General features: G+C 45.0%; 1 long non-coding RNA gene across 2 annotated transcripts; it reads left to right on the plus strand.

Moving 5' to 3' along the window:
- Nucleotides 1-4,858: 4,858 nt before the first annotated feature.
- Nucleotides 4,859-19,359, plus strand: LOC110348198 (uncharacterized). 2 transcript variants are annotated; one of them, XR_002393209.2, is made up of 3 exons: nucleotides 4,859-5,202; nucleotides 5,327-5,476; nucleotides 17,739-19,359. It is a non-coding gene; the product is annotated as an uncharacterized LOC110348198 (long non-coding RNA). The 2 variants fall into 2 exon arrangements; XR_015445423.1 differs by lacking the exon at nucleotides 17,739-19,359 and adding an exon at nucleotides 7,913-9,495.
- The last annotated feature ends 7,342 nt before the right edge of the window (nucleotides 19,360-26,701 follow it).

Raw genomic sequence — 26,701 nt, forward strand, 5'->3', positions numbered from 1 at the left:
GGGTCCTGGTTCAGAAACTGTTTAACGTTTTGCATCGAATCTCTGTTATTTTTCACATGCTCTCTAAAACTGCTCTATAAATAGGCATGTTGACCTATTTATAAAGAGGTGTTAGCCTACACCCCACACGCAGTCTCATTACCATTCCTTTTAGAGGCGCTACAGGTGGCTGCTGCAGTGAGCCCTCATGAACCCCCAGAGTTCATATGCTGAAACCCCAACCCTCAAACTGATAGTCTGCAGGGCTGGAAACTGCTCCCAAGAGCTGAGCTCACACAGCAGGATGCAGCCCCCGTGGAAGAAGGCACAGGAGCTCGCTCACTGCTGTAGGTGTGAGGACACAGGGAGGAGCCTGTCTGGGAACCAGAACATCATCTGCCACCAGACCTTGGGCTTGCACCCTCCAGAACCGTGAGGAATAAATCCCTCCTGCATAAGCCACCCAGGCTGTGGTAACTCATGACATGTTCCTCAGGGCAACCAAGGCAACAGAATGACCGAAAAGCATCACCGTTCTGCCTGCTCATCAGTTCTGCAGGTTCCTTCAGGATCCAGATGAAAAATGTGCACCTGTGAGAGTCACAGCCACAGGGTCTCTCTCTGTTAGAAAGGAAGGTCCCACCCCTCCCACACGTGTCTGGAGATCGGGGAGTGCAAGCATCAGGCTCCCCATCACTGAAGGTCAGAACACAATGGGGGCAGAGGCTGAAGGGATCATGGGGACTTGGCGGACGACATGGGGTTGGACGAACCATTTTCTAAGGGTGGGTTGAGAAGGGGAGTGAGGAGGATCCTGCCATAGCCCAGGGGATGCCTTGCTGAGGCCCCTGGGGAGGCCTAGGCAGTGGAGAGGCAGGCACCAGGCAGGATGTGGGGAGTTCTGGGAACTGAGGCACGAGCCAGGAGACAAAGGGACATGTGAGGTGGGGGCCGGGTGATGCTCTCCCAAAGACTCCCATGTCCTGGCCCCCAGCTCCTGGGACTGTCACACTGCACAGCCAGTGAGATCTGAGGGTGCAGAGGGAACGAAGGTGCTGGTCAGCTGACTGAACACGGGGTTATCCTGGACTATCAGGTGGACCCTGTGCCTCAGCTGGGCCCTCACTTGTGGGGACAGGACACAAAACAGTGTCCAAGAGTGAGATATGCAAAGGATGGACCACCACGGCTGGCTTTCCTGATGGAGAAGACACCATGAGCAAGTAACCTGGGGCCGCTAGAACCTGGGAATGAAGAAACAGTGAAAAGAGCAAGACTGTGACACCCCCAAAATATACCTTTTTGGCATAGGGGTGATTGTGAGCTAAAAAAGAAGAGTAAGAGTCAGTAGACTCAGGGAAAGCGCCTCACCCCCTCCCCTACTGCCTGAAACGAGAGCACAAATGCTGCCTGTGTAACGGAACTTTGCTTTCCCAAAAGAAGTTTCCATTTGCACACATGACGCAAGTATAGGAGAGAAACAGCCCTCCAGAGCATGCTGGTCACACGAGAGGCTGTTCTCCTGACACGGAGACAGCCTTAACTCCTCTCGCCGGGCCCTCACCTGCCCCCTCATCCAAGGCCAAAGCTCCTTTGCTTTTGTTTAGCCTCAGACGGTACAAATCCCAATCATCCAGCTGCCTCCTAGAGCTGCACATTTCTCTGTGAGCTCCCAAGCATGCCCAGTAATTCAGTCTGGGCTTCTCTTGATTATCTATCCTTTCTCAGTTTAATTTGTGGGCCCAGCCACGGAGGGCAAAGAAGTGTTCTCCCCTACAGAAGGTATGCAGCCCTCTAGACACCCTGCATTTAGCTCAGGGAGACCAGTGATGGACTTCTGGCCTCCAGAACTGTATGACACTCTGTCTGGGTTGTCTTCAGCCATGACTTGGTGGTGACTTGTTTCAGTGGCAACAAGAGACTCACACATACAGCACACAATATCCATGAGCTTGGTGGGCACACAGCAATACTCTCACTGCTTTCCTCTGACCTCCAGTCTCAAAGTGTTTGCCATTCCAAGGCAAAGGGCTTATGTAGTTTCACTTGACTGTATTCTAACATAACCAGAAAATTGGCTCATTAACCTGGAGAGAACTGGAGTGAAATTCAACCAACCGGACCATTGCATCTCCCCTACAACAGCCATGAGAAATGCCCAGAGTCACAACTTCAGGCCCTGTAGGAAGTAGATTTCATCAAGGGAGAGGCAAGAAGCCTAAACCTACAGGGCAGAAATGGCTTTCAACAATGTCCAAGGGCACAGCGCTGGCCTCTGCTCTGTATCTGGTGAGATCTCCTGCTGCATCATAACACGGCAGAGGGCATCACAGAGCAAGATGGGGCTAGGGTGTCAGCCCAAGTCTCTCTTCCTCTTCTTATAAACCCACCAATGCTAACAGGGTCAGGGGGCACTCTCCTGACCACATACAATCCTAGTGACCTCCCAAAGGTTCACCTCCAAATGCTACAATGTAAACCTTCAGGACTGGCTTTCCCACTCATGAACATGGCAAGTGCTGTCAGGAAAGTCTACTCACAAGGTCATGGACACACACAGAGAAGCAAGCAAAATCCACATCCCAGCTATGCCGACCCCAGGGGAGGTACAGGGCTCCTCCAAACACTGACTGCTACACCAGCACAGCCCTGAGCCTGGGGTGGGGCTTGGAGGGCGTGTCACTGCCGCACCAGAGCAGCAGGTGTGTGGTTTTAGCGCCTACAGATGGGCCAGGCCGCAGCACAAAGGTCCGCAGGTGACAGGAGCCTCTGAACATGAGCAACTGCAGTGTCACCAGGTCCAACCCCTTTCTTCTACCCGGTTTGGGGCAGTGAGGCTCCACTTTGGAAACCCAGCTAGCCGTCCTGACCTGTCCCTGCCCTTCCCTTGTGACAGCTGCCTCTCTGCCCAGAAACCCACTGCCCCTGCCCCGCACACTCCTGCTGGGGCACTACCAACTCCCTGATGCTCACTGTCTCTATCCAGCCCCGACCTGAGCCGGCTCCTCCCAGCAGTGGAGAATCACATTTCACCTCTCTGAGCACCTGGGCAGAGTGACAAGGGCGGAAGACAGGAGCAGCCAGGACCGCTATCTCAGGAGCGCCTCCTGTGGTAGGAGGATTTTCCTGTCTGGCTACCAACTCCCATTGACCCCGTGCAGCTGTCCTAAGCATCCGGTGTCCCTCCACTTCCACCAAGCGTTGGTCCCAGGATCTTCCAAAGATCTCAAGATCTGCAAATGCTCAGGTCTCCTCATAAAATGCTGTAGTATTTTCTGGGATCTCAGACATCTTCTTACATCTAAATGCCACGGAAATAGCTGCCAAATAGTGGTACGCAGGTTCCCAAACAACTCTTTCCACAATCATAGAACCAATTAAGTTCGTGAACAGAGGCACCACTGCATCATGTTGGGGCAAACGACAAGGAAAAGGTCTGTCCATGACAGACATGGTTCACTTCTTCTTATGTTTTTGATCTGCAGCTGGTTGCCTCCGTGAGCATGGAAGCCAAGGGCTGGTGGTACCAAGAGCAACTCTGCAGGAGACTCAAGGGTGTGGGAAGGAACCAGGCACACATACCTCCTGCAGCTCCACTGAGTAATTCAGGAGTCGCTCTGTTTGAAGACCATTAAAGCCAAACTGGGATTGGAGGTCACGCTGTACTTTCTGCGGGTCCCAGACCATGTTCTGCAGGGAAAGGTGGTAGACGGACTCTGCAACAGCAAAATGAGTTTCCTGTGAGTGCTTGTGATATTCTGATGTGTTTAAAGTGATTCAGAAAATAATGTCATCTTCACCTCTAAAGGAAAAGCAAATGAAGACAAAATACCCTTTGGGCATCAAATAGGAATGAGGAACAAAGCTAATATAGTTGTCTCCCCTTGTCTGCAGAAATACATTCCCAGGCCCCAGTGGACACCGGAAACCACAGATAGTGCCAAACCCTGTGGGTACGATGTTGCAACATACACACACCTGCAATTAATTTAAATTAAATTAAGCACAGTAAGCAATTACAAACAACTCATAATAAATAATAATGAAAATATATTGCAAGAAGATGGTCAGCTTCACTAGTCTTTGTGATTGGGGGCCATTATTAAGTAACATGAGTACTATTTCAATGCAGAACTGGGATTATGTAACAAAGGGTCTGCTAACCAAGATGATGACTAAGTGACTAATGGGCACTGCGTGTTGAAAGCATGTTACACTGGACACACTGATGGTTATGTCCAGGCAAAATACAGTAGACGGCATGAGAGCTTGCAGCGCCCAGGGACCCATGCAATGGAAAGTTGAGTGACTGTTTACTTCTAGAATTTCCTATGGAATTTGCTTTGGACTGCAGTTGACTGTGGTCCCTGAATCTGCAAAAAAGTGACACTGGAGATTTCAGGGCTCCTGTGCTGGATGCTATCCAGAGTGCAGTGAGATGTCACATGCCCCCGCTATAAAGGATTACAACATTTCTTGAGAGTCATTTGAAAACATATTTACAAAATTCAAAACACTGGACCCAATAATTTCTCTTCTAAAAATCTATCTCAAGAAACTAAGCAGATAACTGAACAAAAATTAATGTATGACAAAGGTCATTGTATTGGCTTTACATGGATTAAATATTTAAAACTAGCTCTGCATGTAGCATGGGGGAAAGGATAAATCACAGTGTATTCATAACATAAAAGGCTGCAGGAGCTTTAAATTGTATTTCTAAGAGTTATTTAACGTCATAGGTTAAAGTTCCACTACAGTAATCAAGGCATAAAACAGAAAAGTTACTCAAACTCTCCAGTGTCCCTTTGAAGAGACACACCCAAAGTGTAAATCAAAACTCCTCCCAGGGCTTGAGGAAATCTCCAAGGAGCGCAGCCCAGCAACCCAGACACAACTGCACACACATTCCAGTGTGAGCCTTCACCCAGAAACCCAGCAACCAGCCCGTCTCGGATCGGGACTGTATGCCCACCCGCTGGACACCACGCACGCCAGCCACTGCAAAACCACGTCCACACGTGTGACCTCATATGACCCACACAATGGATGCACAATCATGACTTTTGAAAAAAAAAAAAAGTATGTATCAAGCTGAAGGCGAATTCAAGAAGGTATTAAAGTTGAGTGCTGGTTAGTCCTGACTGTCAAGCTGACAGGCTGAAGAGGCCCCTGGAGGAGACTGGATCCGCTGCAAACCTCCTCACAGGTTAGACTGCTCAGGTAACAGTTGACTGGGCCTTTAGGGGTGGGGCTGCATGGGAGGAAGGGGGTCACAGGGGTGTGACCCTGGGGACTCTGTCCCTGGCCCCTTCCTCTCTGATCCTCCCTACTCTCTGCTTTCCAGATGCCATGGGTTGAGCAGCTTCTCTCCACCACATCCTTCTGGATGTGGCTGCCTCAGAGCCAGCCAACCATGGACTGAACACTCCAAAACCACTCCTCCTTTAAGGTTTGGGTGTCAAGTATTTGATCCCAGCACTGGGACCAAGACAAGGTGAGTCCCTAGAATACAAGACCCCTGATTCCAGTCTGATTATCTCTGTAGGACATCGTGGGGGCTGGGGGTTTGGTTTCTTCAATTAAAACTAGTGTGCCTTGGATGCTGAAGAATGCCAGGTGCTAGGCTAAGTATCTCCATGCGTGGTCTGAGTTGTCCCCTGCAGCCGCACCAGGGAGATGCCATAATTGTCCCCTCTTGAGAGAGGAGAAAGCAGACAAAGCTACTTAAAGTCACACTCATAGATTAGGCCGGGGTTCCCACCTAGGTGACCTGGCTCCTGAGCTGAGTTGTAGCTATTAGTCTCTCCTGCTCTCAGGATGTTTACAGTTATTCATGGAGTTCCAGAAAAGAGGAAAAAACTAATGACATCAGTCTATTAGTAGCTTTAAAAATATAAAGTCATTCTTAAGGGCCGGAGATGTAGCTCAGTGGCACAGCACCTGCCTGGCAAGCACAAGGCCCTCAGTTCAATCCCCAGTACCAAAAAAATAAAAATTTAAATTTAAATTTAAAAAATCATTCTTTAAAAAGTGAAAGTCACACTTGATTCTGAAATTCCTGCCTAAGCAACAGAATATGTAGAATATATAAATAAACAATCTCAGTGGACAACATGGTTGGACCAACGGCCTTGACTCCACTCTCCCTTGTGCACACTGAAATAACTGCGTGGAACAAAAGAACTTTTCTTGGAGACCAGAGGAGTGAGGACAATGTGCAGTGGTCTCTAGAAGTCTGTCTGCATAGTATCCTTAGCTCTGACTTGCTGGCAGGTAGAGAGAAGGCCGCTTATGTTAACTACATTCTTTGCAGCAATTGCATTGCCACTTGCGAGGCAAACTGACTGTTATAACTTGGGCGGTGTGCAAAGCCCTGAGCTTCCAACTGAGCTCACTAAAGTTGAAGTCACTGAGCAGCTTCATCTGTCTGCCCCTCTGAGTTCTGTCCTGGGGATGAGAAGCACTCATTCCTGCCGGAACTCAGTCAAGGTGAAAGCTGGGCTGAAGGGGACTGGCCTGGCTGCCCTCCCACAAGCACTCAGAGACAGCAGGGAGCTCAGGGTGACAGATGATGTCCTGTTCAGTTGTACCATGCTCAGAAGGACTCGAGACTCGGGCTACTGCGCCTTGGGGACCAGCAGCCTGTGGAGGACCCAACCCCAGGCACCTGAGTGCCCAGACTGCCACCTCCAGTCCACGCCTCACCTGCCCGGGAGCACGTCTTCCACTGTTCTGCTCGCCACTTGTGACCTGGCCTGAGCACCTGTTCAGGGCCACCTCCTGTCACTGCCCACCACACCTCAGAAATAACACCCAGCCCACACAAGTGGCCTCCAGCAGGACCCCCACTGCACTCCCTTCCCTTTTCCTAGAAATGTTCCCAGTCTCTTTGAGGAGCCAGACTCATCCTTCAAAGCTCCTCCCAGAAGCCTTTCCTGGAAGCTGTCAGATCCCCACCCCACCCAGGGCCACATACCTTTACAAAACACTTCCCTAACAAGCAGGAGCTGTTTCTTATTCAGCAGAGAATTCCCACTGCCTGCGGCAGAGTTTGGTCATAGAAAGTGTCAGTGTATATCTACTGAAGGAGAAGATGAGCAAACAAATGGGCTCATGGATGGGTGGATGGGTGGGTGGGTGGATGGGTGGATGTGTTGGTAGATTAATGAACAAGTGGACAGATGGGTGGAGGGTGAATGAATCAATGGATGGGTAGGTAAATAGATGTATGAGCCAGGTGGACAAACAGCTGAACAGATAGATGGAATGGCAGAAAACTGTCCTTCATTTTTCTCTTGTTGTGTTGCCCTTAGGAAAATAGATAAAGATTTTTAAAACAGAGAGAGAAAGAAGGAACTTAAAGTAAAATAACCAGGCCCAGGTGACAATTTAAGAAATAATATTCCAGGTCAAGAAAAGAATTAGTAGTACTGCTTAGTGGTAGAGAGTTTGCATAGCATGCATAATAGCCAGATCCCATCCCAGGCACCGCAAAAAGAAGAGGAGGGGGAAGGGAAGGGAGAGGGTGGGAAGAAGGGAGTGATGGAAGAAGGCAGGAAGGTAAGAAGGCAGGCGGGCAGGCAGGGAGAGAGGGAGGCACACACACACTAGATAATTTATCCCCTCCCCTGCAAAAGGGCTCCCCATTCAGGCTAAATCCACCTCAAGTTTCCTTCTCTTACTACCTTTATTGTTTTTCAAATATCTCCTCACTATAGAAGCTTAGAGAGAGGGAAGGTAAAATTGCAGAACCAGAGACTGAACTAAGCTTTGAAGACATCAAGTCAAAGAATTTTCAAATAACTAACCTTTTAATTAAAAATATCATTTTTGTTACTGACACTTGCTGGATTTCAGCTGTGGCTGGAAGTCAGATTCAGTTGTGAGCTCCTAATTTTCCTTCTGCTCTACCCTTTCCTAATGTAACAAGAGCAACTCCAGCCTGCACTTGGGATTTTCACTGACCCACAGCTCCTTGCCGACCTTCACAGCTGGAGGCAGGGACATCTGTGACCCAGTGGTGCCCTCAGGCCACGTACCAGTGGCTGCTCCTCCAGGCTGCTGCAGAAAAGTCAGCGCTGAAATGGTCGAGTTCAGCAGAACTGTGGAGACCTGGGAGAGCGTCGGGTTGAGTGGCAGCCAATCCAGATGGTCCAGAGACGCTACAGAACTGGGAGCAAAGCAAAGTCAAACCAGTGAGTCGGCCATCAGCCAGCAAGAAGCATCAGTTCCAGACTCACTGTTGTGCGACAGGGCTGAGTATTCACATGTCAGTGTTCCTGAGGCCACAATGGGCTCTGAGTCCCTGGGGGAGACACCAAGCACAGGAGGGAAGCCCACTCTTCAGGCGCTTGGGAACGTGGCCTCTGCCACAGCCTTGGCTTGGACAGCTCTCTTGTGGGTGTGGCCTTGGGCTCAGCCAGGGCACAGATGCTACCACCCCGAAAGAGGAACAGCTATGGAGTTCAGACAGTCTAATGCGAAGAGGGCAGCCTGTGAACCCAGCCTTCATGTTGCTTCAGCCCACAGATCTGAATATCGGGGTCAATCTGGGGTTTGCAAACTCATTCACAGAATTAGGGGCTTTGGGGAAAGGGGTGTCCACCTGTATATGGTGCTCATCATATTTATTAAATATCAATATTTTATTTTACGAATAACTATACTTAAACTTATAGATCAGAAAAGACATTTAACTGAAACAGGGATATATATTTACATTTCAGCAACAAAAGACCAACACAACCATATATTGCAGCTCAAAAACATGATTTCCCTGTGGTTTCTAATTAAGAAAACTCTCCCATGGGACAGCCATGTACTGAAGAAGGTCCAAGTGCAAACTGGCCCCACTTGCACTCTTATTGCCATGAATACAGGGTGTCTTGACACTGCCACACAGCAAAGCATGGAGACAGAGTTCATGCTGAAGCCGACCAGCATTAAAAACTGTCACCAATATCTCCTAATTTCACCCTTTTCCTCTCTCAAAACACCCTTGTCATTCTTGCTGTCCACTGGTAAGATATTCAGGGCATGCAGCAAAAATACTCAGAGGCCCAGAAGCACACACAACACACACTGAAAAGAATATAAACTTTTACTAATAAAACACCTGGTTAGTAGGTGTTGACACAGACAAATTTACATTTTTTTTAATGTGCTGATTAAAAAGTGAGAAAGCCACCAAAGAAAGGGGTTCACCCAGAAGTACCCCAGTAAGACAGGGTCAGATCCATCACCCAAGACCAGTGCTCAACTTCCACAACTGTCGACAAGAAGAACTGGGCCTATCTGGATGATATTCCTGGCAACTGTAGCAGAATTAGCTAAGATTGTTATATTTATTTCACTTCTCTAATGGTGAAAAACTTAGAAACAAACAAAAGTACAATGCTAAAATTATGTAAATTGTGGTATACAGAACTTTACAAAATTAGAAAATTACAGCCACTAAAAATGATCATTTTGGGCCAGGGATTTAGCTCAGTGGTGCTGCACCTGCCTCAAAAGCACAAGGTCCCAAGTTTGATCCCCTGTACCAAAAAAAAAAAAAAAAAATGATCATTTGAGGACTGCAGAAACTCATGAAATGTTATTTTTCTTTTTTTTTTTTTCTTTTTTGGTACCGGGAATCAAACTCAGGGCCTGGAGCTTGCCAGGCAGGTGCTGTGCCACTGAGCGACACCCCCAGCCTAGGAACCTATGAAATGGTAATGGAGCAACATTAAATTTTTTTTTTTTTTGGTACCAGGGATTGAACTCGGGACCTTGTGCTTGTGAAGCTGGCGCTGGAACCACTGAGCTAAACCCCGGCCCAATGTTAAAATTTTTTTTTAAATAACTTTATTATCGAACACATACACATACAAAAATTAAAACCATTCAAAGAAGAACAATGCAAGGGGAAAAAATCTGCAATATTATTCAAATACAGTAGAATTCAACCAAAACAAAACTGAAAAGCACTTAAATATTTTTCCACATAACTTAAAAAAGCATCTGAGGCACCAACAAGACACCAAAGGATGTGATTTGTTGCAGAAAGATCCCCAAAACCAACACTGAACAAATAATGGTCTGGAAAAAAAACTCCAGTTAGCTAGGAGACTCCACATAAGCCAAGCTTCTCCCTAATTTAAATTTCGATACAGTCATATGACACGTGATGGAAACACAATCCAAGAAATATGTTATTAGGAAATTTCACCCGTGTGTATCCTTATTTACACTTTCAGTTTCTCACATTGGAGAAACTATTTAGTATTTACACATGTGTGTCCTATTTATTTCACTTAAGAGGATGGCCTCAATATGCATCCATTTAGCTATAAATGTCTCTAGTTTCTCGTTCTTTATGGCTGAGTAGTACTCCATTTTATTAAAAAAAAAAAAAAAAACACATCTTCTTTATCCAGTCTCCAGTTGATGGGCACTTGGAGTGTTTCCAAGCTTTAGCTATTACAAACTGTGCCGCTATAAACATGAGTGCACATATATCACTGTGCTATGATCCTTTTAATTCTTTGGGGAAGATCCCCAGCAGGGGAATAGCTAGGTCAAATGGGACCTCTAGTCCTAGTTCTTCGAGGTATCTCCATACTGATTTCCACAGTGGTTGCACCAGTCTGCTCTCCCGCCAACAATGGAGAAGGGTTCCTTCCTCCCCACACCCCCGCCAGCACTTGTTATTGGTTGATTTCTTGATAGCAGCACTCTTTCTGGAGTGAGGTGGAACCTCAGTGTTGTTTTCATATCTTTTGAATGACCAGTGATGTTGAACATTTTTTCATATATTTATTTGCTGCTTTTACTTCTTTGTCTGAGAAATATCTGTTCATTTCAGATGCCCATTTTTGAATTGGGTCTTTGAATTTGGGGGGGGTCTGATTTTTTTCAGTTCTTTATATAGTCTAGATAGTAGACCTTTGTCTGAGGTACAGCTGCTGAAATTTTTTTTTCCACATTGTAGGTTGTCTCTTAGCTCTGTTGGTGGTTTCTCTTGCTGTGCAGAAGCTTTTTAATAAGATGAGATCCCAGTTGTTGATTCTTTGTGCAAGTTCCCATGCCACTGAGGTTTTGTTCATAAAGTCTTTTCCTATTAAGAGTTCTACCTAACTTATCTTCCAGCAAATTTAGTGTTTCTATCTTAATATTTAAATCTTTAATCCATTTTAATCTTAGTTTAGTGCATGGTGATAAATATGGGTCTAGTTTTAATCTTTGGCAGGTTGAAATCCAGTTTTTCCAGCACCATTTTTTTTTGTCTTTTTTTTTTTTTTTTTATTAAATTCTTTCATTGGTACATTGTAGGTATACAACACAATTACATTTCCCATTGGGAAATGTACCTTTACATAATGCATCTTGGTTCTTATTTCTTCCCCATTCCTAGCCCTCCCTTCATGCCCTCCACCCTTCCCTATTTACAAAGACTTTATTTCCATTTTTTCCATTTCTCATCATTTTTCCTTTCCCTTCTTTCCTTTCCCCTGCCCCTCCCACTACCCCTACCCCTTTGGACCTTTTCTTCCTATTTTACATTATCGATTATTCATTCTAATTATTGGTACATTTTAGGTATACAATATAATGACATTCATCATTGGAAATTTGCACCTTTACATAGTCTCTCTTGGTTCTTATTTTTCACCCTTGCCCAGCCCTCCCTTCAACTCCTCCATTCCTCCCTATTTACAAAAATTTTGTTCCTATTTTTCCATTTTCTCATATTAATCCCATTCCCTTCTATCCTTTCCTGTAGCCCTCCCACTTCCTTCCCCTTTGCCCCTTTTCTTCCTATTTCACATTACCTATTATACATTTAGTCCTTATTTACACTTTCAGTTTCTCACACCAGAGAAACTATTCAGAATTTATTCATGTGTGTCCTATTTATTTCACTTAAGAGTATCGCCTCAATGACCAGCACCATTTATTAAATAGGCTATCTTTCCTCCAATGAGGGTGGTTGGCTCCTTTGTCAAAGATGAGGTGGCTGAGCATATCTGTAGTCTGAATTTTTTAAATAATAGAAAATATCCTCTGAACATCCCTGCACCAAGGCAAGAGATGTCCACAGACAGGTGAGGGACAGACGCACAGGTTCCAGGGCTCCAAGTGTCCGCAGGAAACATTACTGTCAAGTTTTTCTTTTATCAAACAGTTATGCAGTGATGTGTTTTTTCACACTAAAAATAAGGTGGGAAAATCAACTCCTGTATTTTACTTTTTCACTTACTTTAGCACAGCCTGGAGAAAGTACACTGCAGTTTGTGTGGTGTCTCCCACAAGAACTCTGTTTGTTTGTAGTCTTGGCAGTGAATGCAGGAAATCCCAGAGGTATGGCTGCTGGTGGAGGATTTCCAGTTCTGATAGCATGTCCTCGGTTTGATTGAGATCCATCTGGTGATGGGGAAAAAAATACCAAAAGTCACCCTTTTTAGCTTTATTAACCAACTGAGAGATAGAAAGACAGACAGACACAGACACAGACAGAGAGAGCCCTTCTCTTGTAGAAGCTTGCACCTAACATGTCGACCTGCCACTGTGTGGAATAGGCAGAATTATAAAACTATTCTATTAGAGTTTTCTTTTTCATTTTTAAAAGTATGGACAACTTTTCTATACAAGTATGAAATCAAGTCAAAAAATAAAAAGTTAGAAAAACCTAAAATTTAAAATTATTATAAAGTGTCAAAAGGAAAAAGAAATGAAAAAAAAGAAGAGAGGAGAAGAGGAAGTAAAAAGTAAAAGGAAGGAAGGCAGGCACAGAGAGAAGAGGGGGAGAGGGAGGGAGGAAGTGGGGAGAAGAAAGACAGAAAGGTGACGACAGAAGGACTTCACGTCCGGACACCACAGGGTCCTGCAGGTGGACACTCTCGGGGCCTCGCCTCCCCACCCTCTCGGGCTGACCCTGTGCACAAGAGGAGCACATATAAAAGCCAAAAGCGCAGCTCAGCTGGGGTGCTCGGCTCGGGGGTCTGGGCTCCCGGGAAGTGTCCACTTCAGAGGGGATGAATGAGGCTCGGGTGGGCATGGGAGGAGAGGGGTGCAGGCAGCACCCCACACTGCCTTCATCTCCACCTCTCCATGCCCCCCAGCCCAGACCCCTGCACCCTGTCACCCCTCCCTGGGCATCTCTGGCTACCTCTGTGCACCAGGCCCATGGCCTCTCCCGCCACCTCCCCTCAGGATCCACCCCAGCATCTGCACAGCCAGTCCTTCTGCTCCCTTGCATGGTTTCCTCACCTCTGCCGCCTCATCTTTCTCCTTTCACCTGTGCTCCTCCTGAGAGTGCCCAGAGCTCAGCCTCTCTTGCCTCTCTCCTCTCTCCTGAGATGACCCCAAATGTCACCCTCAAATTCCTGCAAACCCAGCCTGCCTACCTCCACTCCAGCCAGGTCTCCGCACAGCCTCTGGATGCATCACTCACGTTCCCAGGGCTACCTCGGATTCCCTTCTGCTGCTGCCCACTCCACCACCAACACAAGCTGGGCCCACACCTTCCTGACCTCAGGACGCCACTGCTCCAAGTTTTCAGATGCTAAGCCTCAGCTCAGAGTCACCCCGACTGCGGAGTCACTGCACACCTGCATCACACTCACTGCAGAAGCAGAGAACCCACCACCTGCCACCATCCGCCCCTGGCCACACGAGGAGGCATTAACCGCAGCATGTGCAGCAGGCCAAGCAGGTCACTGTGCTCACTGCTCTCTGGCCCACACTGGCCACCGTCTGTCCATCTGCTCACTCCCGTGTGCGAGACTCGACGTGCACCTCGTGCCCACCGCCACTTCCTCCCAGTGAAGCCACCTCACCCTCAGGCGTTCTCCGTACCAGGAAAGTCACCTAGGACTTCCCCATCATGACAGCCATTGTCCATGGGTGTAAACGTCTGAACATCACAGTCACACCAAGACCTGACGGGGTCCTTCACTTCAGAGCCATGACCTGACACAATCATTCTCCATGCACAACACCAATTATTAAGCAGCCGCACTAAGCAAACCATCAACATCTACTGACCCTACTTTGGGATATTAAAATGATCCATCATTACAAATTAATATCACTTTCCATACAGCTTTTCAACTCTTTTGCATTATAAGGAAGATAAATTGTCAGAATGATTATGGGGACAAAGGATAGCAGGTTACTTCTTCAAAAGTTATTGCCTCCAGCTTTATTGCTGGAGACATACGTGATTATATCAGTGGGCTACAATATGACATGCAGTGAGGATCATAATTTCCTTGACAAGTGCTAATTTCGTCACTGAAATGGTGCCCTGTCCTACTTTCAGTTCTCTAGTTATTCTTGAGCCTCTTCATTCACAGGTCCCACAGTGCTTTCCCCTGGACCTGGTGCATCAGAGTCAGGACAAGAGTCCGCCAACCTCGGTGGTGACTCCATGCCCAGAGTGGCTGCTTACAGGACCCACGGGCAGGCTGCCCCGTCCAACCAGAATCCGGCCCTTATTCTCTCACTTTCCTATGATTTTATCCCACATTCTTTTTTCCTAACTAAGTCCTTCTTAGAATCAGCCAGGTCCCCGCATATGCGTGGCTGTGGCCACAGTGTTCCTGCTGATGCCACAGAGGACCCTCAGAGCCAGGCTTGGACCCTGTCCCCCGCTCCCCTGCGCTGCGGCCCTTGCCAAGTGCGTCTCTGTGGGAGGACACTGGCAGCAGCCTTGGCCTCTGCCCCTCAGGGCCACCACCGGCCTCCCTGCCTGTCTCCAATTGTGACAACCACAAAGCAGCCAGCCCTGGACACACATCCCTGGGGGTGGCCGGGCGAGGACAGTCATGCCCACAGGTAAGAAAGAAGGCTTCGTGCTCAAGGGGGTCAAAGGTCATGGTCAAACATGCAGATCCAGGCTCGTGTGAGTTCAGAGGGGCTCTGTGGGTACCCCGGCACCTGCAGGCCTCAGCAGCACCTGAGCCGGCTCTATGGAGACTAAAACTCATCTCTCGAGTCAGCAGGGAAGGTGGCTCCCAAACACACCTCCAATGTAATCATTACTCAGTCAGACCATTTGAAAGTGTGAACTAGATTTAAATACAGTCTTAACCATGACAGAGATTCAAACTTTCATTAAGATACTCACTGTTAAAAAGCTGGAACCGTAAGAAGAATCTAGAATAGAGCACATTTAAGAGATTAGTTCAATCACCAGCCCAAAAGCACGTGCTGAGTGATTCAGTCTTCAGGCCCAGTGATGCCCCAGAGCCCCAAGGACAAAGACACAGCAGAGGAGAAGAAAGCCCAAGCGAACCACCACTGTCCACTTCCAAACCACCATGACATTACATACTGGGCTGGGGGAAACCATCCTGGTCACCCAAATCCCGGTGATTTGCTACAGGGTATTTTGTTTTTGATCAGTTCCTAACTCCACCAGGTACTTTGAGCAGGCAAGACAGAGGAAGTGAAGGACAAATGGAAAGGGGGGGAGGGAAGAAAGGAAAAGCTGGAACAAATGGAACAAAAAGTAATTTTTCAGATTGTTTTTTGGATTATATACCCCATGAGGAAAGGCTCAAATGATAGCAAGTTAAGAATATAGTGGAGACTGTATCTCAAAAAAATTAGTTCCTGTTTCAGTAACATGTTTTTAAAAAACCATTTGAAAAACAAATTTTTTAAAACAAAATGATCCCATAATTGAGCTTAATATAAGAACTCCATCATTTGATGTTAAAAGTATTCTCGTGTGTATGTGTGCGTGGGGGGGGGGCACACCTGTGCACACAGTACTGGGGGCTGAACCCAGGGCCTTTGCACTGAGCTACATGCCCAGCCCTCTTATTTTCTTATTCTGAGAAAAGGTCTTGTTAATTCACTCAGTTGCCCAGGCTGTGCTCAAACTTGCCATCCTCCTGCCTCAGCCTCCCAGAGTGCTGGGATTACAGGCGTGTGCCTCCTCTTAGTCTCATCTTTTGTTCACACAGCTTGAGTCCATCTTGAAATCAGCCATCAGGGAGCTCATGGCCCGCTATGTCCTGGCCCACTCTGGACAGAGGTGATGTTTTCTCTCTTAGAAATGCCACCTCCTGGGCTCAGTGGTTTTGCCACTTGCCGCACAAGCACAAGGACCCAAGTTCGATACCTGATACCAAAAAATTAAAAAAGAAATGCCACCTCCTCCGAGGAACTCCGTCCTCACTTTTCTACCAATCTCTTCACTTGATTTACTTGTATACACTTCACAGAGAAGGGGGGACATAGAAGATAGATAGAAGATAGATAGGTAGATAGATAGATAGATAGATAGATAGATAGATGATTGACAGACAGACAGACCTCTCTTTATGCCTTTCTTTCTCTACCTCTATACCTACAGCTATATCTATCTGTCCTTTCCTTTCAAAACTTTGAGTTGGGTATTTAGGGTCACCAGGTTTACCAAATAAAAACAATGCACAGTCAGTTAAATTGGAACTTTAGATTTTAAAAGATGAGTAATCTCTTTACAATACATATGTGCTATTTGAGAAACATATATTTAAAATCATTTGCTATTTAAAGTTCACTTCTTAACTGAACCTTTTCTGGCAGCTATGGATAGGGTCCCCATGGCTGCCATTTCACAGTGGGCAGCACCTGGGCCAGGCACAGGGATGGCTACCCTTGCCATGTCCCAGGTGCCACCTGCATCTGGGGGTGCTGTGTGCTGCGTCTGTGCCCGGCTGACTTCTTAGTACAGCTTCAGAGTCCAAGTCGGAGCCTCTTACATGCCGATGTTTCCATAATGAGCAGAAACCACTTTTGTGTACAGAAGGATCCAGCCTAATAATCCCAAGTTTACAGCCGCAGGAAGTTCACTGTCCAGGGCAGAATTCATGTTGGTGAAGTGGAAAAGCCCAGCCCAAGCCCCCAGGAGGAGGAAGGGCCTAGAGCTGTGAACACAGATCTCAGAGATGGGGAAAGAAGTGCACAGAGAAATAGGCAACAGAAGAACGTGGAGAAAGGAGTCTGGAGAAAGCATGCCACAGGCTGGGCTGGAAGGAGACAGCCCTCTGCAGGCTGGGTGACCTGTGCCCCCAAACCACCCGGTATCAGAACCAGACTCAGAGGTGCTCTGACACTGAGCCACATCTCCAGCCCTTTCCGTGTTTTTTTCTTTTAATAGTCTTGCTAAGTCCCCTGGGCAGGACTTGAACTTGGATCTGCCTGTCTCAGCCTCCTAACTATACAAGGCAGCCTCCAGGGTAGGGAAAGGAAGGCCCCAGCCCCATCCCCACAGGCCACAGGGCCAGCCTCAGCCACCAAGGGGTGCACCAGGATTTTCATACTTTACCTGCGCCCACGTGGGTGGCACCCCAGTACTGTATGAGCGAGTCACTTGCCTGGTGTCTGGCCTCTTTCTCCCCAGAGTTTCTGCAAGTGCTTCGCCTTGTTCATCATCTCATAAATGTCCTCAGCCAGGCCCTGCACCTCTTCTACAAAGCCCAGGCTGGTGACTGCCGTGTCAGCAGCAGCAGTTTGGAACCTAGGAGAACCCGAAGCAAATGGGATCAAGGTCACCGCGGGGCTCCTGAGCCCCAGGCACCCCCCTGCCCACCCTTCAAGATTCTCAGTGGGGAAACCAAACCATCCCGCCAACCTCTTGCGAAATGGAAATTAACGCTGGGAAAAAAAGTTACACATTTAAAATTAGAAAACTGCTCCCATTCCATGCATTATTCATAAAGCTCAGCTTTCCTGTATGTTTATTCACCGTTTAATGTGTTTTCCGTTCTTCCACCCAGGGCAATCCAGAGCTCGCTGCTATGTGCTGTCCACAGTGCTGAGAGCGACCAGCCACCAACAGACAGACAGACAGATGCTTTCTCCGGAGGAGGAGGGGCGGGCCTCGGGCAAGGGCCGCACTGCGAGGTCGGAGCCCTGGCAGGTCTGTCCTGCTGAGCCTAAAGAATGACGGCTCCAGCTACCTCAGGGCTTGGGGACCGGCATCCCGGCCCTTGCCTGCTGGTCACTAAAACCACAATTTGTGTTTTCTTCTGGAACCGCCACAGACATGGAAGTCTCTTTTGCCATGAACCATGACTCCTCACTGGGGCCAGGAGATGCCCAGCAGCCTGACCTTCATGTTGCAACCTTATCTCTGTAAGTCCTGGGTGGGATCGCGCCCCGGCTCTCCCCTAGGTGTCTGTATAGGAGCTGTAGACTGGGCTGCTGAGCCCTGAGTACACAGGGTCCACCCCCCTGGAGACTGAGGACGCCAAGATCTGAGGCTCATGGGGACATCGGCCACCCCAGAGGCCTCTAGCCTCCTGGATTCTGGAAAGGTGGAGCCCCGAGGACTGAGACCCCCACAGGTAGAGATAATCCTTCCCTGGAGATAAAACTGTCCCTCACCAGGAGGACCCCAGACCAGGGCACTGAGACTGAGATGGGGAGGAGCCGTCCCAGCCCCCCACAACACTGGAAAGCTGGGCTCTGCCTCTGAGGGTGGGCCCATCTGCACCCCTGTATCAAGCATGCCCCCAGATACCCAAGCTGGACTCCTTTCTTGTCTTCCCTCTAACCTCCCCATTAAAGCTTTTTTCTGTAAATCTGTGCTTTAGCTTTAGTTTTCATTTCTGCTAAAGTGGGGACCTACACTCCCCGGGGAGTAGTGGGGCAGCACATCCTGGGCAGGGGTCTACATGCAAAGGCAGCAGCAGACAGAGGCTGATGGATAGGAGTGCAGGGATGGGTTGGTCCTGGGGAGGACTCTGCTCAGCACCAAGACAGCAGGGAGCTGGACAGGCTTCCCCAGGGCTACTGTGTGACTTCAGTTCTAAACACACTCTCTGTTACCCATCCCTGCCACCCCTCTCAACCATAGGCGAGAAGAGAAACACTGCATGACCACAAGAGTGCGTGCAGGAAAAGAATCTCATGGAATGGAACACCCATTTGTGGGGAAAACATCTATCAGTGAGGAAGGAGGAAACCTCCTCCCTTTGGCAGAGAACAGCTGCAAGAAACACCTGCCATGAACATCACAGCTAGCAGAGAAGCTCGGGCCTCCCAGGGAGGACAAGGGTAGGGGAAAGCCCTGCCCATGCCTCTGCCATGCCCTACCCCAGTCCTGGGGGTGCAGGGGGACTTGAAGAGGTCATGAAAGACAAGGGAGAAGGAACAGAGATAAAACTGGCTTTGTTCTCAGGTGACATAATTACCTCGGAGAAAATCTAAAAGAATTGACCTCACCAAAAAAACCTCCTGAAACTAATAAGAGATTAGAACAAGGTTGCAGAATGAAATGTTAAAATAAAAAGTCAAGTATTTTCCTACAGAGCAACCATGCACAAATGGAATTTGAAATCTGAACAGCCCTGTGGCTTCAGGTAGGAACAAAAAAGGTACTGAGGTGGGTGAGCATGAGAAAGGTGTTACTAGGGTTTTGGGGGGGGGGGGCCAGATATGGTGACTTGCACCTGTAATTCCAGCACTCTGGGAGGCTGAGGCAGGAAGATCACAAGTTCAAGCCCGACCTGGGCAACATAGCAACTTAGACCCTGCCTCAAAATAAAAGAATAAAAAGGTAAGAGCTTCCCCCAGTGCTGACGAGGAGCCTTCCGGGGCGCCATACCACTGCGCCTAGCGCCAAAGAGGTGAGCTGCGATGGCGCCAGCAGCACACACCCCACCCCCGTCAAAATAAGATCACAGGTAAACAAGTCTCAAAACCAGACTTCCAGATCACCTAAAGCAACCCCAAAGGGAAACAAGATGGAACACTCTGATACTCAACCACCTGGACTCCCTGAACTGGCAACAAAAGAGGATCTGGAAAAAATAAAATTGGAAGTAATTTCTCAGATAACAGCAGAGATTGTGCCCATAGTGCAAGATATGATTAATAAATCTAGAAAGAACACAGATAAAAAAAATAGAGGAGCTGAGGAACATGATGGAATCCCAACATAAGGAAACAAATGGAATCCATAAAACAGATGCAAACAGATTTCCAGGAGATTAAAAACTCCACTGAAAGTTGATGCAGCAGAATGAACCAATGTGAGGAAAGAACTTCAGATATAGAAAATAAGATTGCAATTAGTGACCAGGAAAAGAAAATTTCTTTAAAATAGTAAAGGACCATGAGAAATCAATCCAGCAGCCGCTAGACAATGCAAAGAAGAATAACATAAGACTGATTGGAGTCAATGAAGAAAAAGGAGAGAGTGCAGATGACATAAAAAACTGTTAAGTGATGGCAGAAAACTTCCAAAGCAGGGGAAAAGAACTTGACATACAGATAAGGGAGGCATATAGGACTCCAACTAGCCTTGAACAAAAAAAAAATCTATACATAGGCATATAATAGTTAAGATTCCAGAAACCAGGGCCGGGGATTTAGCTCAGTGGTTTCACCACCTGCTGCACAAGCGCAAGGACCCGAGTTCAATCCCCAGTACCAAAAAATAAAAGATTCAAGAAACCTAACAGAAGAACAAAATTCCACAAGCAGTTAGAGAAAAGAAACAAATCACATACAAAGGAAAGCCCATCAGAATCACAGCAGACTTCTCTATGCAAACCCTCCAGTTAAGACAAGCTTGGGCTGATGTATTCCAAGCCCTAAAGGAAAATAGACTCCAAGACTGATGTACCCTGCAAAACTATCTTTCATAATTGATGGAGAAAGAAGATACTTTCATGATAAAGAGCACCTTAGGAAATTCATGAATACCAAAGCAGCACTCCAAAAAATTTTAGACACTATCCTAGGAAGAGACAATGAGGATCACAACCCCAGGAAGCACAGCAGAAGGAATCCATCAAGAACAACAAGAAACTAAATGCAAAGGGTGAGAATCCAAAAAAAAAGAAAAAGTCATGACAATGAAAAGTCAATACATATCAGTTATAACCATCAATGTTAATGGTCTCAATTCACCAATCAAAAGAAATAGGCTGGCAGAATGGGTCAAGAAGCAAGATCCAACAATATGCTGCATACAAGGAACACACTTAATTCAAAATGAAACTCATAGACTGAAAGTTAAAGGGTGGAAAACAATACTCCATGCGACAGGAACCCGAAAAAAAGCAGGAGTAGATATCCTCTTTGCAGTTCAAGTGGATTTCAAACCAAGACTGACTGAGAGAGACAAAGAAAGACACTACATCCTTGCAAAGGGAACAATCCAAGAGGAACAGATGACAATCATAAATATATATGCAACAAACACTAGTGCATCCAACTATATGAAACAAATACTAACAGACATGAAAAATCAAATAAGCACTAACACAATAGTAGTGGGGGACCTCAATACCCCACTTTCACAAATGGATAGATCAACTAGACAAAAAATAAGCAATGAAATACTAGAACTCAATCAAACTCTTGAACAAACTAACTTAACAGATGTTTACGGAGTGTTCCACCCCACAAAATCCGAATACACATTCTTTTCAGCTGCACATGGGTCGTTTTCCAAAATAGACCACATACTCACTCATAGAACATGTTTAAATAAGTGCAAAGGAACTGAAGTTATCCCCTGTATATTATCAGAGCATAGTGTGATGAAATTGGAGATCAATAGCAAAAGAAACTGCAAGAATTTCATAAACACATGGAAACTCAACAACACACTTGTGAATAACTAATGGGTCACAGAGGAAATTAAAGAAGAAATCAAATGGTTCCTACAATTAAATGACAATGCCGATATAACATATCAGAATCTATGGGATGCAATGAAAGCAGTCTTACAAGGGAAATTCATAGTAGTGAATACTCACATGAGGAAAACAGAAAACTCAATTACATACCCTGATGCTGAATGTCAAGCTTCTAGAAAAAGAAGAGTAAAGCTCATACAAGGGAGGAAATTATAAAGATCAGAGCAGAAATCAATGCAATGGAGACTAAGCGAATGATGCAAAAAATCAATGAAGCAAAGAGGTGGTTCTTCGAAAGAAAAAACAAAACTGACAAACTCTCAGGCAACCATATCCAAAAAAGGAAAGAAAAGGCCCAAATCCATGCAGTTAGGAATGAAAAGGATGAAATTACAACAGACCCTGCAGAAATCCAGAAGATCATCAATACCTACTTGGAGAACCTAAATGCCAATAAGATGGAAAATACAGAAGAGATGGACAGATTCCTAGATATGTATGAATTACCAAAGTTGAACAAAGAAGACCTAAAAATTTTAAACAACCCAATATCAATCAATGAAATTGAAAACGTAATTAAAAATTTACCAACTAAGAAAAGTCCAGGTCCTGATGGGTTCACTGCTGAATTCTACAAGACATTTAGAGAGGAACTGCTGTCACTACTGTCTAAACTCTTCAATGAAACTGAAAGGGAAGCAATACTCCCCAATTCATTCCTGGAAGCAAGCATCACCTTGATCCCTAAGGCACAGAAAAACCCAACGGAAAAAAGAGGCCAATCTCACTAATGAACATAGATGCAAAAATCCTTAATAAGATACTGGCAAATAGAATGCAGAAGATCACCAAGAAGATCATACACCCTGACCAAGTGGGATTCATTCCACGGATGCAGGGATGGTTCGACATACACAAATCAATCAATGTAATACACTGTATCAATAGAGCCAAGGACAAAAACCATATGATCATCTCAATAGATACAGAAAAAGCATTTGACAAAATCCAACACCCACTCATGATAAAAACCCTACAAAAAATTAGAACAGATGGTCTCTATCTCAACCGGATAAAACCCATCTATAAAAAGCTAACAGCCAATATCACACTAAATGGTCAAAAACTGAAATCCTTCACACTAAAATCAGGAACAAGACAAGGATGTCCACTATCACCACTCCTGTTCAATATAGTTTTGGAAACATTAGCCACAGCAATTAGACAAGTGAAAGAAATAAAAGGAATAAAGATAGGAAATGAAGAAGTCAAATTGTCATTATAATCCCAGGCTCCTAGGGCAGAGAGGGTGAGCCAGTCCCAGCACCCAGAAGGAAGCTCCCCCACTGCCATCCCAGGCTCCTAGGGCAGAGAAGCTCAGCCAGTCCCAGCACCCGGAAGGAAGCTCCCCCGCTGCCATCCCAAGCTCCTAGGGCAGAGAAGGTGAGCTGTGTGGGTGCCAGAAGCACCCCCCACCCCCCGTGGAAATGAGAAGACACATAAACAAGCTCAAAAACACACTTCTGGTTCACCTACAGCAACCCCAAAGGGAAATGAGATGGAACACTCTGATACTCAACCACCTGGACTCTCTGAACTGGCAACAAAAGGGGATCTGGGAAAAATGAAATCAGAAATAATTACTCAGATAACAGCAAAGATTTTGCTCATGGTGCAAGACATGATTAATAAATCTAGAGAGGACACAGATAAAAATAGAGGATCTGAGGAATATGATGGAATCGCAACATAGGAAACAAATGGAATCCATAAAACAGATACAGATTTCCAAGGGATTAAAAACTCCATTGAAAAAAAAAAAACAACTCCATCGAAAGTCTGTGCAGCAGAATGAACCAATGTGAGGATAGAATTTCACATATAGAAGATAAGATTGCAATTAGTGACCAGGAAAATAAAAATTGCTTTAAAATTGTAAGGAAACACGAGAAATCAATCCAGCAGCTGCTGGACGATGCAAAGAAAAATAACATAAGACTGATTGGAGTCAATGAAGAAAGAGGAGAGAGTGCAGATGACGTAAAAAAAACTCTTCACAGAAGTGATGGCAGAAAACTTCCCAAGGAGGGGAAAAGAACTTGACATACAGATAAGTGAGGCATATAGGACTCCAGCTAGCCTTAATCAAAAAGAATCTACACATAGGCATATAATAGTTAGGATTCCAGAAATCCAACAGAAGAACAAAATTCTACAAGCAATGAGAGAAAAAAAAAAAATCACATACAAAGGAAAGCCCATCAGAATCACAGCAGACTTCTCTATGCAAACCTCAAGGCAAGAAGAGCTTGGAGTGATGTATTTCAAGCCCTAAAGGAAAACAGCCCCCAACCCAGATTGATGTACATTGCAAAACTATCTTTCAAAATTGATGGAGAAATAAGATACTTTCATGATAAAGTGCACCTCAGGAAGTTCATGAATACCAAACCGGCACTCCAAAAATTTTTAGACAATACCCTAGGAAAAGACAATGAGGATCACAACCCCAGGAAACCCAGCAGAATGAATCCATTGGGTGTGACAAATTAAACACAAAGGGGGAGAATCCAACAAAAAAGAAAAAGTCATGACAAGGCTTTTAAAACTTTTGACTTCATCTCCCTAATGAGTGTATCATTCAATCTTATTATTGTACTAATTAGTATTTTTCTGATTCTAGAGTTGTACACCATTCCTTGTGCTATACTGGCTATCATCTTCTCATGTCTACATTTTAACTGGGTTGTCTATTAATGAGCTCTAAGAATTCTTTATATATTCTGGTCATAGGTTATATGCATTATAAATATGGTCTGTTTAGGACTACTTTTCATTTCAGTGATGTCATTTAAAGTTCTAAATTTTGATGGAATCTCATTTATCAATTTTTTTCTTTTATACATCATGTTTTTTGTATCCTAGGTAGTTCTTGCCTACCCTGAATTCATAAATATTTTCCCTTATAATTTCTTCTTAAAGTTTTATACTTTTAGGCTTTCATATTTAGGTTCATAGATCCCTTCAAGTTACTTTCATGTATGGAAAAAACAGGATTGAGGTTAATTTTTTATACATGGATACCAGGTGTTCTAGTGCCATTTGCTGAAGACACTATCTCTTCCTCGGCTCTTGAATCGAGTTTATATTCTATAAAATGCTAATGTTAAATAATTTTTCAAAACTCAGTGGATCATATATGTGTGGTTCTATTTCTAGATTCTCTGTTTTATTCCAATGATCTATATGTCTTTCCTTACACCAGCACTGCCTTGATTACTGTAACTTTTAGAAGAAGTCTTAAAATTGGGTGCTAAACGTCTTCCAACACTGTTTTTGTTTTTGTTTTTGTTTTTGTTTTTGGCTTTTCTGGGTCCTTTGTACTCCTACATAACTTTTAAATTTCAATATCCAGCTCTGCATTTATAGCAAGTATACACAGACCTGAATTTTTATATATAGCTTGTGTTTTCTAATCCTGCTAAATTCAAATACAAGTTCTAGGGGCTCCTAGAGATTTCTTAGTATTTTCTCTGTAGATGATCATTTCATCTACATATAAAGATTTTGCTTCTACCTTGGCAATCCTATCCTAGTTGTGTCATTTTATTGGCAGACTATTTTGGTGGGGACTAGGTTTCAAAGTTTAATGGACAGATGAAGAGTAAGCATATCTGCCCTTGTTCCCCACCTTAAGGAGAAAGCATTGTATCTTCTCCATTTATATAAGGTGTTCTCGCTGGAAGTATGGAGTACATGTCTTTAATCTGTTGAGAAGGTTCTGTTCTACTTCTAGGCTCCTGATAGCTTTTATCATGAACAGCTGTAGAATTCAGTCCAATACTTTTTCTCCAACTAGTGACAGGATCATATGGCTTTTTCCTTTCCTCTGTTAAAATGATGACTTTTGGGGGTGGATCTTCCAATGCTGAACCAACACTGACATCCCTATAACAAAACCACTTTCTACGTCCTGCCAGATCTGACTTCTAATAGTTTGTTTTGTTAAACAAATTTCTATCTATGTTCATACTTTTTTCTTCTATTATCTTTATCCAGTTTTAGGATTAGCACAATATTGATTTCCTAAAATGAGGGGAGAAGTGTTCCTTCTTTTTTCTGCTTTAAATGTTTGATATAATTTATCAGTTAAAATGTTTATGAGCCTGCTGTTGTCATATAAGTAGGTTTTTCAAGCTAGGAATATACTTTCTTTAATAGGTGCTATTCCAATTTTATATTTCCTCCAGAGTTAGTTTCATTAATTTGTCTTCCAAGGTACTTTTTAGAAGTTGTCAAATTTATTTCAAAACAGATTTTTGTAATATGCTTTCTATATCCTTTTAAATTCTGTAAAATCTGTGTTAATGTCTCCTAGATCTTGATATTGTAATTTAAAAAATGTATAACTGATATTGTGTAACAGGAAGAAAAGGTCTAAAAGAGCAGGGTAATTGGGAGGGGTAGGGGAAGGGAAAAAAGGGAAAGGAAAAAATATGAGAAGAGGAAACAAATGGAAACAAGGCCTTTGCAAATAGGGAAGGGTGGAGGGGGTGAAGGGATGGCAAGGGAAGGGGAAAAAAAATAAGAACCAGGAGACTCATGTAATGGTACAAGATCCCAATGATGAATGTAACTGTATTGTATACCTAAAATGTACCAGTAAAGTTAATGGGGGAAAAAATTGTCATTATTTGCAGATGACATGATACTCTACATAGAAGATCCCAAGAACTCCACCAAAAGTCTTCTAGACTTAATAACCAAATTCAGTAAAGTAGCTGGATACAAGGTCAATACACAAAAATCAATAGCTTTCCTCTACACGAATGACAGACTCACTGAGAGAGAAATAGGGCAAATAATTCCTTTCACAATAGCATCCAAAAAAAACTGAAATACCTAGGAATCAACCTAACAAAAGAAATCAAAGACCTCTTCTCTGAAAATGATAGCACTCTGAAAAGAGAGATTGAAGATGATATCAGAAAATGGAAAGACATCCCCTGCTCCTGGGTAGGAAGAATCAACATAGTGAAAACAGCCATACTTCTAAAACTGCTACATAGATTCAATGCAATCCCAAT

Source organism: Heterocephalus glaber, unplaced genomic scaffold, assembly GCF_053883595.1.
Source record: "Heterocephalus glaber isolate CG9 unplaced genomic scaffold, H.glaber_assembly_v1.0 deba00001610, whole genome shotgun sequence".
Taxonomy (NCBI): Eukaryota; Metazoa; Chordata; class Mammalia; order Rodentia; family Bathyergidae; genus Heterocephalus; species Heterocephalus glaber.